We start from the raw sequence: 19,317 nt of genomic DNA on the forward strand, positions 1-19,317 counted from the left end.
ACCCGAACCAGCCATGTAAATACTGTGACTACAAGAGCAAGTTAGAGGCTGGGATTTCTGTGGCGAGTATCTCACCTCCTGACTCCCAAAGCCTGTCACACAAGTCAAGAGTGTGATGGAATACTCTCCACTTGCCTGGATGAGCACACTTCCAACAACACACAAGGTCGACACGATCCAGAGCAAAGCAGCCTGCTCGATTGTGGTACCCCATCCGCCATCTTAAACATTCACCCCCTCCACCACCAATGCCCAGTGGCAGCAGTGTGTACCATCTACAAGATTCAGTGCAGCAATTCGCCAAGCCTCCTTCGACAGCACCTTCCAAGCCTGTAACCTGTACCATCTAGAAGGACAAGAGTAGCAGATGCAAGTTCCCCTATAACTCATACACCATCATGAATTGGAACAATATCGCCATTGCTTCATGGTCACTGGGTTAAAAACCTGGGACTCCCTTCATAACAGGACTGTGGCTGTACTTATATGGGCTGCAGCGGTTCAAGAAGGTGGCTCACCACCACCTTCTGAAGAGCAATTAGGGATGGCCAATGAATGCTATTCATGGTAGTGATGACAAGTGGCAAGCAACAAAAAAAAAGCTTGTTCTTCATGTTGCCGGCACAGACAGAATTAATGTGCCTTCTTACTGCCCATGATTAATGCATTTTGTATGTGAGATGTGTGTATTTTCTTACCCTCAGAGTGATTTTTCTGGCTTAAACAATTCCAACAGCAGGTTTTTTGAGAATTTAGAAATGAAGAAGGTTATTTGTTATCCCACACTTGTCCTGGAGGTTTAAAAATGTGACGTCTCGCTCACTCAACTCAAACACAATATCGCTCACACAAAGATTAGATAGTGATGAAGGAAAAAAATATGATTACAAAGTATAATTGTCTCAGTCTCTCTTTTGTGGCAAAGCAGGCATGTAGTTTTTGGTTGAAGGGAAAGCTGTGAGATTTCTTGTAGTTGGATTTCCATCGGGTTGGTTCTCAGGTGAACTTGAAGTTGGAGCAGGTTGGGGAGAGTCTTCCGCCTACTGTTAAGTTATTGCTGTTTATTGCCTTGGTTGCTTAATTGTAGCTGGTTCAATGGCTTCACTGATGGACTCTGATGCAAACTCTTTCTCTGTAAGCAGCTTTTGCTGTTTTAAAAACAGCCAAAAAAACATGGCTGTGCTCATCGTGTGACTTGTACAAGTTCAAAACCCATTGTCAAAAGTAAGATGGTGTATTGACTGCATATACTGTGTTGTCGTTTGATGCTTTGAAATTCACCCTGCCTAGTTTGGATGAGAGCCCATCATAATACAATGAAGGATCGATGGAATCCCTTTCACATTCATCTAATACACATTGAGTTTCAATGTTCCTTTGGGCCATGGTGAAACAGAAAGATAAGTTGGCTGGAATGATATAGTTCTGTTGTTGATGATCCATCCTTAAACAAAGGGATGTGTGAATTTCCCAGCTGGCTGTGAATATCCATACTCAACTAGGCATTTGCTTGAGACTGAGGACTGTCTGGCTCGAAATGCCAAATGATTTTCAGTGGCCATTTTAACAGACTGCTTGTTTGTGTCCAAAATTTTAAAAGTATTGTCTGAAAATTCATAACATAGTGGAGCATGACCCGGCTGTTTGCAAAGCAGCATGGACTCATTTCCCAATGGAAGGCAACTGAAACAAAATGGAATTGGTTTGCGAGTTCCGAGCTACTACATCTGATGCATGCACTCCACCCACTCTTGTTTCAGCACTGTCATCTCCTGCCCAACTACAATAAAGAAGACAGAGCCTAACGACTATTTCAGCTGCTAATGAACGCATCTGATTTTCAGTATTCCCAAGATATCAGGAGACAAGCAAGGAATCTTATTCCATGAACAACAAAGGCAGCATTTCGGAGCACAGGCCAAGTAGGTGGTGAGTTGTTGACCGTACAGGTAATGCTCCTGATGTCCAAGTAACTCTTCCCTGCCTGGCTAGTTAGTGTGCTCTCCCAGTGATAGTAGCTTGCAGTCCTCAAGTCAAGAACCCATTTGTGGTCACTGTGCTTCTCTGATGGCAGCATTTGCCTGTATTGTGTGATAGGTTTTGGATCTTTTAGAAGGATTAGTGCTCGTGACAATGCAAAGAACAGATGACTCTGAACCAAAGATGTTTTAGTCCAGTTACTCATGGGGCAGAATTTTTCGTTCAGCGTGTGGTCACGTGCCCAACACGCTCAAGCGTAAAATAGTGTGCGATGTTGATAGGCGAGCGTCCCGACATCATCGCACACTCGCGTGATATTTCGGTCGGCGGGTGTGCGCTAAAGTTGGAAGCGCACCCGCCAACAATGAAGAGGGCTATTAATCCCATTAACGGCGCAATTAACTGGGACTTTTCGTTGCCCATCCAACCTTTTGGTTGGCAGGCAGGCAACTCGTCCAGGCGGCCTTTGCATTTTTCAGGGAACCTCATCCAACCTCATCCATGTTGTATAAGTTGAGGTGACTGTTTCTGATGCGTGGACATTTTTTTCCTGGTTTTTAAAATCTTTATTTTTTGTATTTAAATTCTTCAGCTCCCCGAGGCAGCTCTCTGCCTTCAGGAGTGCTCTCATTCCATGCTCCCCAGTGCCAGCGCTGACCTCAGTGCTCGCCCTCCTCCTGCCCCCAAACCAGGCAGCGCTGATCGTATCAGCACATGCTTCACATTGGCTGGCTGTTAATTGGCCACAGCCAGTGTGAAGTCACGGTTGGGGGGGCTGATCGCGGTCGGCAGTCTGTTTCCCGCCCGCTCCCGGGTCCGCCAATTGCGCCCGACTGGCGAGCTGAAAATTCAGGCCATGGTGAGGGGTGAGGTCTTGTTTGTAGTCGAAGGGCTGAAGGCACCAGTTTCAATCATTGAGATAAAAGCAAAATACCGCGGATGCCGGAAATCTGAAACAAAAACAAAAATTGCTGGAAAAACTCAGCAGGCCTGACAGCATCTATGGAAAGGAACACAGAGTTAACGTTTCGAGTCTGTATGACTCTTCATCAGAACTGAAATCATTGAGATAGTGGCTGGAAGGTGACACAGTTATGTTACCTGCACTCAGTTTTGATCCATGCATGTTAAATTGCAGAAAATCGCTTGTAGAGGCATGACAGCCAAATCCAGCCTGACACCTCTTTCCCTTTCTGTCTCTCTCTCTCATACACGTACACACATACATTCCCCCACACTTCTCTCTCTCACACACATTCACACAGGTACACATGCGCGTACTCACTCTCACATTCGCTCATACGCATGCACATGTGCACTTGCATGCACACACGCATTCACACGCTCTTGCACACGCAGTTGCACATGCACTTGACACTCACACATGCACTCAATATTTGCGCACACACTCGGCACTGGCACTCGACACTGGCATTCGACACTGGCAATCGACACTGGCATTCGACACTGGCAATCGACACTGGCACTCGACACTGGCAATCGACACTCGCACTTGACCCTCGCACACGCAATCAACATTTGCACTTGACACTTGCACTCGACACTCAAGCTTGTGCTTTCAAGCAGAAGTCAATAGATAACAATTAGGGACATGAACTCTGGGTGATTTGCCTTCTCCCTCCTTAGCTCAAGGGCACATTATCAAGTCAATAAAACCCTGGTCAAATGACTTCATTTCAAATCACATAAACTAGATAAAGTGAGGCTCACAACGTAATGTCTTTACAGCCCTAAACATAAGCAAGCACATGCAGCCCACTTTCAGGTAATCCACCGATTGCTTTAAAATGCTATGCTTTATATACAGTTTCAGTTCAGGGCAACATTGAGACCTTTGTTGTATTTCCTGAAGGCATAAAATTGCTCTCCAAAAACCTGCAGTTAAATCCGGTGATGGTTTCCAGATAACATTCAGCATCACTGAACCTGTTGATTTTTGTAGTTGATAATGCATGTCTGTTTAGCCACATCAAAATGTGGTGTGCGTTCTGATTTTTTTCCGATTGTTTCTGTATCAGCAGGAGTGAGAGGAAGTTAGAGAACCAGTTTTACCACTTTGCTGAGTGGAGGGAATTTCATTTTGCTACTCAGAGCTCCACAACCAGCCGACTCACCCAGATTACCTATTCTTTCCTTCAACATTAGCCTTCTCATTGACTACTTCCTGATGCCTTGGATCTTCTGGTATTTCTACTGCTCATCTGCCTGCCTCTATTTAATTGATAGCGCTGAAATAGACAGATTAGTTTGTGATAAAACTGGGAATGTCTATAATAATGTGGGTTCGCTGCAAATGAAAGAAGTAAAGAACTTGTGTTTGTGTGGTATCTTTTACAATCTCAGGAGGTCCCAAAGCCCTGTACAGCCAATGAAGTACTTTTAAAGTAGAGATACTGTTGTAATGGCAGACACACTCAGTGTGGTGCTCAGGGAGCGCCGCACTGTCAGAAATATTATCTTTCGGATGGGATGTTAGACCAAGCCTCCTGCTCTAGTGGGCCTAAAGGATCCTGTGGCAGTATTTTGAAGAGCAAGGGAATTTTCCTCCGTGTCCTGGTCACTAAAACAGATTGTCCGTTAATTTATTTCATGGTGTTTTGGGGACTCTTGTGTGCAATCTGGCAACTGAATCTCCTACATTGCAACAGTAACTACACTTTAAAAATACTTCACTGTGAAGTGCCCTGGGGCATCCTGGGGTTGTGAAAGGTGCTATTTAGATGCAAGTTCTTTCCTTAATTTGCGGTGAGCCTGCATTAAATAACCATGCTCTATTTTAACCATTGAGTGGTGAGCGGTGGTCATGTTGGAGCTGGTTGCCGATTTACGGTGATCAACGATTCTCCTTGTTACGGGTGGGCCAGTGGAGTTTGGTAACTTCAACTTGACATTTTGTCATTTAAACCTTATGTGGCGAGTGTGCAGAAAAAAATATCGCTGCTTTTCCTGTTGCTTCTGGACAATTCTTTAAGTAACCAGGACTCTCCGTCCCCAATATGCTGTTCCTTCAAAATAGAAGGAAAAGCATTTCAGTGTCCTTACCATCTGTCTATTCATTCATATCTGTCCAATACATTTCAGACATTAGACTCAGAAGGTCCAGAGTTTCATTTCAGGAAGAAAATGAATCATTTCATGCTGTTTTTCTCTGACCTGCAGCCAGAAATTTGCAAGAAGCTTCCAATCCACAAACTTCCTTTACCAAATAGCTATTTGAGCTCTTAATGACCTACTTCAAAAAGTGAAATACTGTAAATGCTGGAAATCTGAAATAAAAACAGAAAATGCTGGAAATTCTATGTTTTTCTCTCCATAAATATTGTCCGATCTGCTGAACCTTTCCAGCATTTTCACATATTGACCTCAAACTCTTGTAATTTAGCAGAATGAGGTTTTGTATCCGTTTCTGGCAAGGGCAACATTAACCCAATTCCAATCTGAGTCAACACATCAGTGCAGCACCAAGTGAGTGCTGCATTGTCGGAGGTGCTGTCTGCCAGATGAGATGTTAAACCCAGGTGCCTGCTGAGGTGAATGTAAAATGTCCCAAGGCACTATTTAAAGAAAAGCAAAGGCCATCTCCCTGCCAACATTTATCCCTGAGCTACCACCACCACCAAGAACAGATTATCTGGTCATTGGTCTCATTGCTGTTTGTGGGATCTTGCTGTGCGCAAATTAGCTGTGGTGCTTCCTACTTTACAACAGGGACGGCACTTCAAAAGTACTTGTTAGCTGTGAGGTGCTTCAAGATGTCATGAGAGATGCGGCATATCTGCAAGTTTTTTTAATATTTGCTTTTAGAGTCATTTCCTTTGGCTTTATTTGCTATGTTCTTTTTGGTTGAGCTGGTCACATTGATCTGCTCTCTGACCTCTGCTAGGGCTGTAATGTAACAGAGATGTAACGGAGATGCCTTGAGCTTGGTAGTTTGAGTTGGAGTAACCTGAGCTCTGACATTTTTTCTCTTCCTTTCCTGCAGGAGGTACTTGGCCTCCACTCAGCACTTCACAACTGATATCAGGAATTTGGTTTCATCCCCATTCCTCACAAACCAGTGCCCAATGACTGCGTGGTGTGATGTATTGTGTGTATCTGCATACTGGAAACCCTGCAGTGTCCACATACCCACGCAGTCCAGCAGAAGTTACTTGAGAGAAATCAATATCTGGAAATCTGGCTGATTTTTTTCTTGCTGACCTCCATCCTATTTCAGGGACATTGAGTAACAGTAGTACCCCATTCCCAACCCCACCTCGTCCCACCTAACCTGTACTGAAGTTGACACGTATCGTGGATCAAAACTATGGGCCTGAATCTTTGAGTCAGCGTGTGGGGGCGGGCCGACGTGTATAATGACGCGCGGTGACATCGGGCGTGTGCTCGGCTGCGTGCCCGCCGAACTGTCAAAGGCCTGTTAAGGCCATTTAAAAACTAATTAAGAGACTTAACGGAGCTAACCGTCCAACCTTAAGGTTGGCGGGCAGGCGAAGAACCCAGGCGGCCTTCGCATTTATCATGAAACCTCGTCCACGGGCAGGATGAGGTTTCATGAAGGATTTAAAAATCAAATACATTTTTTAATTAAAATTCATTGACATGTCCCAGCTCATGTGACACTGTCACATGAGGGGGCATGCCTGAATTTTTTTCTTCTTTACTTCAGTTTTGCATAATGAAATTAAACTCCCGGAAGTAGCTCCGGTGCCTCAGGGAGATCCCTGCGCTCTTTCACACGCATGCGCGAAATAGCACAGGCCCCGACTCAGCCTACTCCCCCCACCCGCACAGGGAGCGCTCAGTGCTTCCGGGTGCTCGTCATGTTGGGTGGGCTTTAATAGGGCCACCCATGTAAAATAGTGGCGTGCAGCTGATCGTGGGCAGCGATCAGCTCCCCCGATGGGTAGAAAATTCTCCCCATGACCTCCCCCAGGTCTGTGCGTCTCGGTACTGCACCATGGACACAATGGGAGGGGGTACAAAACCTTAAGATGTGTTTCCAGATGAGGAAGCCATTTGGCTTGTCCAAGTCCATCTATGCAGAATGACCTCAAAGTGAGCCGCATGCTAGCATCTGATTAGTTCTTGGGATTTTTCCAGAGTTTTACCTTGAACAACTGTATCCAGGAATCCATCTTATGTGTCAGTCATTCTTTGTGTGAAGATAAACTTCCTGATAGCAGTTTACATTTTGCTAGTTGAGAACCTGTGGCTGTGGCAATTAATTTTCTGGTATCTTTTCCAAAATGTTTACCATCTTATATACATCTACATTAATGTCTTGACTAATATTTGTCTCTCAGTCAACATCCCTAAGAAAATCCCATATTACCTAATTCTTTATCTCATGACTGTTTGTGGGAACTTGCTGTGCATAGCTAGGCTGTCCCATTTCCTACATTACAACTGCAACAACACCTGAGAAGCAACTCATTAGCTGTAAAGTGCTTTTGGATGCCCCAAAGTTGTGAAAGGCACTTTGTAAATGTAAGTCTTTCTGTATGGTGAGTGATCTTTGTCAAGTACATGAGTGGAGTACCATAATTACTACCCCTGAACCACGGAGATGCAGAAACCTCCTTTCAAGGCTCAGTTTCTCCAGTCCCATAACTCAATTTTGAAAGGAGAGATCAGCTTTGTGGCTCTTTTCTGCACTGCCTCCAACACTTGGAGCAATAGGAATCACTAGATGAGAACAGGCCAAGCCCCATCTTCTGCACCTTCTGCCACCTCATCACTGAAAATGATTAAAATAGAATTATTGATTAATCATAACAATCAATCCCTATCAATTAATCTACAACAGACCCAGCCACAAGGTGAGGAAAACTGCCAATGCTGTCGAGCTTTGGGAGCAAACTTTGGGCCCAAAGTCACCTGTTTCTTCTCCAGAAAGAGTATAAAAGTCATGTTGTATGACTGAATGGTGGTGGGCACTCATATTTAAGGTGCAGCTTGAGGGAAATTGCTTCTTGTGCCTTGAAATCTCACAGATGGACGTTGATCTCCCAGTGTCTACCTTGCTGGAGTGTCTGGAAGACTCTGAGAGAGGTGAACTCTCTTAGGCAGCTCTAACTACTATTTAATTGAACATTGAACAGAACTCTAAGCAGCAGTGGTTTGAGCAGGATTTGAACCAGCATAGCAAAACCGCATCGTATTTTAAGTTTGTCACTTCAAGCTCTTGTGTGTCTTTGTTTTTTTTTTGTTGAACATCCTGATTTTACATAGAACTTACACCACATAAACAAGCCATTCAGCCTAAATGATCTATGTTGGTGTTTATCCTCCACAAGAGCCTTTTATTCCTTTCTCCATTATGTTCTCACTCGGCTCCCCTTTAAAACCATCAGTTGTATTCGCCTCAACTACTCCTTAAAGTAATGAGTTCCACGTTCTCACCACTCTGGGTAAAGAAGTTTCTCCTGAACTCCCTAATGGATTTATTCATGGCTTTTGTAAATTCATGACCCCTAGTTTTGTCCTCCCCAAGAGAAAGCATCTTCTCTACATCTATCCCATCAAACCCTTTAATAATTTTATAGACCTCTTTCAGACCATCTTTAACAAGGTGCACCACTCTTTAATTCTTTAGTGACTTGCAGTGTTCTGGACTATTTTATTAGAGTCTTAAAGTTAGATTCCAACTTGTTGGGAATAGTTCCTGATATTTTGACTGAACTTTTGATTCTGATCTGGTTTGGCTTAAAGTTTAATTGCCTCAGCTGAGTAGTGCTTCATGCAGACTTCCTTTGGTGAAGACATCTGGTGGACTCCCCATTGGGAATGATCTGTTCCTTTTTACCTTATCGTAGCCCTGCATAATACTGAAGACCTCAATTTGGCTACCATTCGGCTTTCTCAGCTCCATCGAGAAAGATCCCCAAACTTCTCAAGGGCTCCTTCATTACTGTGACTATGTTTTCTGGTAATATCAAGTGAATTTACATAGCAATCTATTCATTGCTTTTATATTTGCCTATTTAATGGGAAGCGCAAAACTGTATGCCATATTCCTTCTGTGGCATGATTAATGTACAATGAGCCTTCCTTTTGAAGTAGATTATACCAAATGCTCACATGCTTCTGCACATGTCACTTTATAGAAAAACCTGAATCCAACTTGGTGGAAAGATTGAAATGGCCGTTGTGGTCACGAAATAAAACAAAAGTTAAACTGTCAGACGTGAATGTGCAGCTTCATAACATATACCAAAATGTACCCAGTGGATAAAGGAACAAGGTGTGTGTTTATTGTGGTGTTGGTCTATGGTTTATAGCTAAAAGCTGAAAGAAATGCTAGAGTATTAAAAGTCTAGACCACATGGCCTTGGAGCACAATGTGTGCTGTAAGGTTGCAGGTTCAGGTACTTACTTTTAAAAGCTTTCTTTATTTGAGGCAGAAGATTTGTGGTTAAGATATACTTGTGACTGCCACGTTTTAAAATGCCCTTGCTTAAGTTTAACATTCAACGAAAGGCCAAGAAATCATAACGAAACTCAATGTTGAACCTGCCAAGACAAAGGGCTCGTGACCATCCTGGGTTAGAGTTTCTCTCCGAAGAGTCTAATTCTCTCCTGAAGTTGCCATTCCCGCAAGGATCCTGCTGAGGATCAAGCTTGATTATAATGTCCCTTGAAGGCTGCAGCAGTCCTCAAAACATAGGGTCACTGATGAAGATTGGGTCCATGGGGGAACCTCTGGAGTTGTACTCCACACTCGAGCCTTCAAGGTAGGAGGGGAGAAAGCCGGCAAAAGCGTATTGAGAAACCACATGTAAGAGTTCTGGTTAATATTATTTAACCTCCCACCGACCCCAACCCTGTCTTTATGAGTAACTCATTGCAGTGGCCCAATTTAGCTCCATCTCAAGCAAAATTAGCATTGTGCTTTATACAAATTTGATAGAATTATACAATCGTGTAGCACAGAAGGAGGCCGTTGGATGCAGCATACCTGTACCCTTACTTGGAATTGTCCAATTAGTCCCACTTCCCTTGCTCTTTCCCCATAGCCCTGCAAAATTTTCCTTTTCAAGTACATGTTTACTTCCCTTTTGAAAGTTACTATTGAATCTGCTTCCACAATCCTTTCAAGCAGTGAATTCTGGATCATAACAACTTACTAAGTTTAAAAAATTCTCCTCATCCCTCCTCTGGCTTTTTGCCAATTATCTTAAATCTGTATCCTCTGGCTATTGACCCTCTTGCCAGTGGAAGCAGTTTCTTCCTATCTACCCTATCAAAATCCCATATAATTTTGGGCCTCCATTGAATCTCCCCTTAACCTTAACTTGAGGGGAATGACGCCAGCTTCTCTGGTCCCTTTAAGTGGCTGAAGTCCTTTAACACTAGTACCATTTTTGTAAATCTCTTCTGTACCCTCTCCAAGGGCTTGACATCCTTCCTAAAGCGTGGTGCCCAAAATTGAACACAATTCTCCAGCTGAGGCTGAACCAGTGTTTAATAAAGATTTAACATGACTTGCTCGTTTTTGTACTTCATGCCTCTATTAATTAAGCCAATGGTCCCTCAGACATTTTTTGAGCAGCTTTCTCGACTTATCCTGCCGCCCTCAAAGATTTGCGCCCTGCACCCTCGAGTTGCTTTGTTCTTGTACCACTTTAAAATTGCACCATTCTTACTGAAGTGTTAGACAAGAAAAAATGTTCTGTGTCTTTTGAACCCTCTCTTTATCCTTACTGAAAAGTTTCCATTGTCTCTTGTTCTTTTGGTCCTTCAGATGAAAGTTAGTTTCCAATGCTCCAAAAGGTGACCTTTGTAGAGTTAAACAAAATGACACAAGACCAACCCAACCCCTGTGGCCCTCATTTTCCCGCTGTGAAGTGCATTCATTGTCAGACTGATGAAAATGGTCAGTAGTAGATGGGTCGTTGAATAGACTATAGAAACCACAAACATCTTCTGTTAACAGTTCTTTCTCAAAAGAATTCATTTTCAGTGAAGCTTAACGAACTGCTTTGGTAAAAATGACTCACTGTCTTCTCACTTGTCGTGACTTAAGTGCAAGAATTAAGAAATTTATTTGTGTGTGCTTTTCCTTGTTTCTTTTCACGACGGTTTTGACATACCTGCCAAGAAGGAGTGAAGTTTGAAGAGATGAAACCATAGCCTGCAACAATTTTCTGTGGGTGGGGAGGTATGGCTAAATCATTGAAAGAGATTTTACTAAAATTTACAGACGCTTATAAATTTGGGCTGTGATTTACTAATCGATTTTGATGGGTGATATGCAAATTTGTCGTCAATATTGTGCATCTTCTAAAGTGGCGTGGGATTCGACATTAAGCATTGGGCAGAATTTTCTGCCTGTCGGGCGGGCGGGCCCGACCCAATCTCCGGCAGGCAGAGAGCCGATCCCTGCCGGGGAAGCGGGTCCCGGCGCCATTTTAAGTGGGCGGGCCAATTAAGGCCCGCCCAGTGTGATGTCCAGTGGGAAGCGCTATGCGCTCCCTGTGCGGGCGGGGGGGACTCCCCAAAAGCGAGAGTGCGCTTTTTCGCGCATGCACATGAAAGAGTGCACATCTCCCTGAGGCTAAGTGCAGCCTCAGGGAGATCACTTACACTTTTAAAAATATGAAAAATAGAAAAAAAAATTCCTTAACGTATCCCCCTCATGAGATGGGACATGTTCATAATTTACATAACAAGTTTATTAAACTTTTTAAAAGCCTACATGAAACCTCATCCCGCCGGTGGATCAAGTTTCATGTTTTTTGCTATTGCCCACTGGGGCTCCTGGTTGACCCACCAACCTTAAGGTTGGACGGGCAGGTCCTTTAATTGTATAATTGCTCCTGTCAATGGCCTCAATTGGCCATTGACAGGTTGGCGGGCCAGCGGCTGATTTTGCTGCGGGCCCACCTTCCTGAAAATTTAAATGGGCCGGGATGACGTTGGGAGTTCCGCCCGACACCATCCCGCGTCATTTTACGCGTCGGCGAGCGGGCCACGCTCCCTGCTCACCGACGGCAAAATTCTGCCCATTGTTATGGTACTGACATTTTTTGAAAAGTGAAGTTAGGCACACGAGAGACTGTTGTCAAATTTTAATACAGGCATCTAAAGTTTTATTTTCCACCAAAATAGTTTCATTATTTTTCACCATTCGTCTGCGATACTACAGCAATATTCGAAAGAGATTATATATACTTGAAGGAAAAAATATTGCAGGGCTATGAGGAAATAGCAGGGGAGTCCATATCTGCTTATTTAATTGATCCACCATTGGGAGCTGTACTTTCCATTGCATAGGATCTAAACTCTGGAATTCCTTCACTAAAGCTCTCTGCCTCTCTACCTTACCCTAAAACCTACCTGCTTGACCAATTATTTGACCAGCTAGCCTAGTATGTCCTCATGTGGCTCAGCATCAAATGATAATGCTCCTGTAAAGTGCTGGGACGAATTACATGTTAAAGGTGCATATAAAACTTTTTATTGTTGTTTTGGGATTAATTGGGTAACTGTACCAAAGAGCTGGCACAGGCATGATGGGCCGATTGGCCTCCTTCTGTGCTGTGTCATTCTATGAAGTGATGAGCAAAAGTCAATTTTAAATGGGCACTCTTTTGCAGATTCAAATTTTATTGTTTGGTGATAGTTTGGCTGCAAGACCTGGGGTGGGAGAGTCAAGGACATTGTATTCATTTTGAGACAGCTGGACAGTGTAAAGGGAGAATAGTATTCATAAAAACATAGCATAAGAAATAGGAGCAGGAGTAGACCATCCAGCCCTTTGAACATTCTCCAACATTCAATATGATCATGGCTAATCTTCTACCTCAATTCTACCTTCTCACACTATTCCCATATCCCTTAATTCCTTTACTACCCAAAAATGTATCAATGTCTGTCTTGAACATGCTCAGCAAGTGAGCTTCCACAGCCCTCTGGGGTGGAGAATCTCAAAGATCCACAACCCATTGATCGAAGAAATTGCTCCTCATCTCAGTTCCAAATAGCTGACCCCTAATTCTGAGACTGTGATCCCTAGTTCTAGATTCCCCAGCCAGAGAAAACATCCTCCCAGCATCTTCCCTGTCAAGCCCCTTAAGAATTTTACATATTTCAACGCAATCATATCTCATTCTTCTCCATTCCAGAAACATATTCAATCAATTTGTGACAATGGAATCTTTTTTTTTTGCATTACCTGAATGCAGCGGAGACAATTTTTCACAATACCGCTTGTTATTTAATCCAGAGTGATGTTTAAAGCTCTTGACAAAGTTGCAGCTGCTGCTTTTGGACTTGTAAGATTTGACAGCTATTAGCTGCAGCCATGCTTTAAAAGGTAATTTTGAACCTTTAATTCTTAACGACATCAATTCCAAAATGTAAAGCCTGTGCATTTCAATATTTAAGTGGCAATATTCACGTAGAAAGGCTGGGGGTACATTTTGTGCAAGGCACAGACTCCATTATGTGCCTTTCATTCTTTTAAATTATCGGTTATAGAGTCTACAAGCAAGCCTGATAGCAATGGAAAAGATTTCCTCGAAACTCTGTTGACAATATTATAACCAGAAGTGAAGTTTCCTCCTAACTCTCATTTTCAGCAAAATCAAACTTGAGCAATTTGAAGAGGCACAGCAATCAGAATAAACTCGCCATCACATTTGCAATGTCACTAACACACAAGAACCACAACAAATCTTCCTTACCTTATTAAAAGCATGTCGGGAAAATATTGACAATCGATCATTAGCTAGCAAGTAGAAATTTGCTGGATTAAGTTCCAGTCTCCAGAATGGTTGACCTAAACCAATATAAACCCATTGAACCCAATTGCAGAATCATATCTAAAATTAATGTCAAAAGTACAGCTCACTGCATGTACCAATTAGGCAAGGACAGAGAAGCAACACCATTTACTCATTTAGCACTATTCTTGATGTACTGTACGACCACTGAATCACATTAAAAAATTGGTTTCCATGAAAGACAGGAATCACATTTGCCAGCAACAATCGAGTATCCACAGAGTCCCTAAAAAAGGCTTCTCGAAAGGGCTTTCTTCAACCAATTCGAACTCATGAAAGGCGGGACCTAAAAAGAAAGAATGAATGAACTTGCATTTATATATCACCTTTCACAACCTCAGGATGTCCCAAAATGATTTACAGCCAATGAGGTACTTTTGAAGTTTAGACACTTATGTAATGTAAGGAACATGGCAACCAAATCGCCCACAGCCATGATCCACAGATCAAGAAAGGAATAAAAGAAAGAGGTTCACGCACTCGGCTTATTCTAAAGTATTTCACACCCAATTAATTGCTTTCAATAACATTAGTCATGTAGGCAAAGGTAGCAGCATTTTATTGTGCACCATAAAATCTCACAGCAATGCGATGAATGACCAGTTAATGTGTTTCTGGTGGTTGTGGTTGATGGAATTTTGGACACAGTATAGGAAAAAAAAATCTACTTATTTACTGGCACTGTGGGATCATTTATACCCACGTGAGCCACTGCAAGTAGTGGGGATGGCGGAGTTGGGGTGGGGGGCGGATAGGGCGGTGGGAAGCGAGTCTGGTCACAGTTTCATGTCTCATTCAACAGATGATACCTTCAAGGGCTCAGTGCTGCTCTGAAATGTCAGTCTAGATTTCATGCTCATTGGATTACTATCATATTGTGCCCCTGTTTGGCCTAAATAGCATAATATTGAATTGGAATGGGAGGCCTTCCACAGTCTTAAGATTCCATGAGAACAGGAGTCCAGGTTTTCAATCCCTGACAGAGAAAAGAAATGACTTTTTCTACTGCGCCTTTCACAACCTCAAGACATCCCAAAGCACTTCGCAGCCAATTTAGTACTTATGGTGCATTTCCTTAACATTCTTTATGCGCCCTTTACTGGGTGGCTGAGCCAGCGAAGAGATGGGGCATTGACTGAGACTGAAGCATGATGGTGGGTCTCCAGTGGTTTTTCCCTGGCAGCTCAGTTTCTGTCAGCCCCCCCTCATCGAACTGTATCTTTTCAGAGTGCCCGACGTTTGGACATGTGGGGCAGGGTTAGATGGGTTTGGTTTGGCAGTGTACGGTCCAGTTCTTGGATGAGGTTGTCTAAAAATCTCGTCAATTCTAAGCAAGTCACCCAAAATTCGACTTTTAAAACTGGGCGTGCATTCTCTCCATTTACTCCTGATGTGGACAGGTCGACTGAGTAAAGTTTCCCCCATGAGATTTTCTGCCACAGTGGAACTCGAGGTGCGAGCTCACCCCTGACCCCGGGCTTGACTAGATTTGAATTTGGCAAAGGTGCAATGTTTCGGGTTGCGTCGCCTCATCCAGGTTTTTTTTTAGACAGGGAGGCATTCCTGTGCCAGCGATCGGTGGTTGGGTTTGTGCTGCTGCAGCTGTGTTAATCTGCTGCAGTGACAAGTTTTTGAGAGAAAAAGAATCACATTAGCAGGTGTGTTTGGGAATGCAGTGACCCCCGTTATGTAATCGCACGTCCTCGTGTCCAAACATTGCAAGGTGTCGAATCGCACACAATTCTTCTTTCAATGGGGTTCTATGCTATTTTGACAAAATGCCTGTGGCTTTGACCATTAGCGTGCCAGTTTCCTGAGCAGTATGTTCTAGAGATGTACTGACAGGCTCTGGCAGCTTTGCACGTGTTTCCTGCTCTCAAGGTGGAGTGTCACAGAGCAGACTATTCACAGCTTTGCAGCTCACCAACATATTTCCCAAACCTTTCAGCTGGTAGAATTGGAACTGTTGTTACGTGGCCAATTAAACTGAAGCACCTAGTCTGCAAGAGCTCGAACATATAAAGAGAAGAGAAAAATAATTAAACAGGGGAGAACAGAGAGGAGAAAATTCCCCTCATGGCCCAGGAATAAAGGCAGCTTCTGTGTACTACTGAACCCTATAGAGCTGAGGTTCGATTCTTGATCTGTGCTGCACTAACCATCCTCCCTTTGTTTGGTATGTTATGCCACCTCTCATAATCTCAGGACATTCATAGCTTCTTTATAGCCAATGAAGTAGTTTTAAAGGAACTGTCGTAATGTTGAGAAACATGGCAGCCATTTTGCGCACAGCAAGGTCTCACAAACTGCGATGTGATAATGACACGATCATCTTTTTTTTAGATGTTGGTTGAAGGTTAAATATTGGCACCTGGGAGAACTGACCTGCAGTTCTTCAAAATAGTGCCTTGGGATCATTTACGCCCACCTAAGTGGTTTCGCATTGCATCTGAAAGATGGCATTCCCTCAGTACTGCACTGGGAGTGCCAGCCTGGATTATGTGCTGGTAACAAGATTCATTTCCCACAAATCGCTGTTAGATTTGGGGAAAAAAATATAGAATCCAACAGTGCTGTCTGCTTGTTGTCAGCACCACCACGGAGAGAGCTGTAACCATAGAAACCCTTGCTCGTTTAATAGCTCTGTCGAACTGCCTGTGACAGAATCAGTATCACACATGAACTCAGTCTGCAGTGTTCAGCTCGCTGAGAATAATTACTGACCAGAACTAAAATACTAAAAGTAACCACTTATTAATATTGAATGAAACAATCTACTAACTCACCCTATAAGCTGTAAAACTGCACAGTCGGAATTAGACTGTTGGCATAACACAATGTAGTAAGAACTGCATTTAAGCTAATATGCTTCAAAGTTGTGCCAACATCTTGTTGTGTGATAGTGGAAATTTTATAATGGCTTGTTGTTTTATCTTGTACATGTAGCTCAGTGTGCAGTGTTCTCTTCCCTGAATAAGAAAGCTATGGATTCATTTTGAGCACAAAACCGGGCTGATATTTTAGTGCAATACTGATGGAGTGCTGCACTGTTGGAGGTGCCATTTTTCAGATGACAGGTGGAACTGTACCCTCTCAGGTGTAAATAAATTATTCCAATGGCTCTATCCACAGAAGGTCAGGGGCGTTCTTTCCAGTGTCCTGGACAATATTTATCCCTCACCGTTGGTATACTGATAAAAATGTTTTTTGCAAAGATGGTTTCCTTTGGCTAGTTGACGCAATCTCTCAGAAATTAGAATGGGGGGCTGCCCCCAGGAATGATCATTATATATCATGGTGGTGCAGATGGACTAGAGTGGTTCTTGCCCAAACGCCTATTCTTCTTCTTCTTGAGCTATTAGACTGTTAGCTGAAAAGAAGGATGTGCAGGGTTACGGGGAGAAGGCAGGGGAATGCTACAAGGTGAGTCGCTCATTAGGAGAGCCGGTGCAGACACAATGGGCCAAAAGGCTTCTTTTTGCACTGTAACAATCCTATGAAGGCAGGTCCTTGGCAATTATTCACCAAACTACTGCAAGATGCTGTCATTTTTTTAACTAGGGCAAGTAGGCAGGCCCTGAGCATATTGCAGCTGGAACAGGGATCAAACCCTATGCTGTTGATTTGATCCACACACTAGCTATCTAGGCAATTGAGCTAACCAGCCCTCCAAATGCCTATAAGGGCTGCCAACTCTGGTTGCATTTAATCTAGGAGGTTTCATCACCTGATTTTCTCTTTCTAAATGCCCTGCCACCCACCCACAACTCATTGGTTGCCCAACATGTCCGTCTCATAGTACAACACTTACTGCACCAATCGGAAAGAGAACAATCTTTCCATTATCCAATTAGATGGTTCTTGACTGTCGGTCAAGAGTTGATCGAAGATTTTTAACATCCCTATGATTTTCTCCAGGGTTGCTCCCGGCACTGCCTTGGGGAATAATCTTCAAGTCTTGGAAGGTAATGCCGATCCAAAATTCATACAAAGAGGGTATCTTTCCAACCAGATATAGACAAGTCTATCAATACTCAGTGATCTGCTTCATAGAGCACCTTGAAAACCGCTTCTGTACTGAATATTGTTGGTGCCCAGTAGCACCCCACAGATATTTACAAACTCTTACAGTGCAGCTTGCTGGTCACTTGTTGCAATGTTGCATTAATGTTTCTCTCCTGAGACTAGATTCATACAGTGCAGAATCAGGCCATTCAGCCCATCTGGCCTGTACCAACTCTCTGAAAGAGCTACCAGTTCTTCTCGTTCCTCTGCTGTTTCCCCGTAGCCCTGCAAATTTTTCATTATTAAGCAAAGATCCAATTCCCTTTTGAAATTAACAATTGAATCTGATTCCACCACTCTTTCAGGCCGTGTATCCCAGGCCCTAACAACTTTGTGTTAAAATAAGTTTCTCCTCTTCTCCTCCTGGTTCTTTTGTCAACTGTTTGAAATCTCTGTCTCCAGGTTACTGACCCTGCGTCCATTGGAGCAATTTCTCCATATGTACTCTATCAAAACCCCTCATGAATTTGAATTACCCTATTAAATCTCCCTTTAACCTTCTCTGCTCCAAAATGAACAAACTTAGCTTCTCCAGTCTCTGCAGATAACTGAAGTCTCTTATTTTTTGAATCATTCCACAAAATCGTCTTTGTGCTCCCCAAATGGCTTTGACATCCTTCCTAAAAAGTGATGCCCAGAATTACACACAATGCTATAACTAATGACGTATAAAGATTTTGCATAACTTCCTTGCTTTTATACTCTGTGTCTTTATTGCTATACTTCTCTTCAGAAGAATAAAGATTAGACTTACTTGAAACCTGTTCAGGATATATTTGCACGGCAAGTTTAACTTTGGGGCAAAGTTGCTTTGGCTTTGCACCCGATGCTAAACTTGTGGAGTCTGACCCCTGAGCTGAATCTGGGACATAGTGGAGTAGAAACACCTTCTTCAGAAAGTCTCACTTTACATTGCTTCAAGGTCAGGTCAGACCAGTCCCTGATTCTGCATACAAGCTATACTCAGTGTCAGTTGTGGCTAAGTTGGTAGCACTCTTGATTCTGAGTCAGAAGGTTGTGGGTTCAAATCCTGTTCCAGGGATTTGAGCATAAGAACCTAAGCTGATCCTCCAGTGTAGCTGTGAGGGAGCACGACACCTTCAGAGATACTTGGTTTTGGATGAGATATGAAACTGAGCCTTATGCCCTAGTGGTGGCCTGTGCCTTCAGGAGAGGAGGGGGAAAGCCATTTAAGCTCTCTTGATCGCCCTTCCATAGAAACCTGTGGGTTAACTCCATTCTGTATATAAAGTATATACTTCAGAAACAGGTCATTCAATGAGTCTGTGCTTGTTTATACTCCACATGAGTTTAACTCGGAACTTGACTCGGAGTGAGGTTTGCCTTCCGTTTGGGAAATCCAAGGCCTTTGTTGCTCCTGCTATATGGCAGCTCTGGGGAGCAGCACAGATAGGAGGGAATTCCTTTGAGGTTGTTGACTAGCTGCTCTAGATAGCTTTCAGTG

At 43.2% G+C, this 19,317-nt stretch overlaps 1 protein-coding gene across 3 annotated transcripts in view; it reads left to right on the forward strand.

Annotated features, from left to right (window-relative positions):
* Positions 1-19,317, forward strand: part of LOC144695990 (transcription factor HIVEP3-like) — a 425,012-nt gene that overhangs the window by 88,579 nt on the left and 317,116 nt on the right. The window contains exon 1 of one of the 3 annotated variants that reach the window (XM_078567136.1): positions 1,868-1,922. The exons of the other annotated variants lie outside the window; for them this stretch is intronic. The gene's annotated coding sequence lies outside the window, so the exon portion shown is untranslated. Of the gene's footprint in view, positions 1-1,867; positions 1,923-19,317 lie in introns of those variants that run through there. 3 annotated transcript variants of the gene reach the window in all.

Source organism: Cetorhinus maximus, chromosome 21 (genome assembly GCF_964194155.1).
Source record: "Cetorhinus maximus chromosome 21, sCetMax3.hap1.1, whole genome shotgun sequence".
Taxonomy (NCBI): domain Eukaryota; kingdom Metazoa; phylum Chordata; class Chondrichthyes; order Lamniformes; family Cetorhinidae; genus Cetorhinus; species Cetorhinus maximus.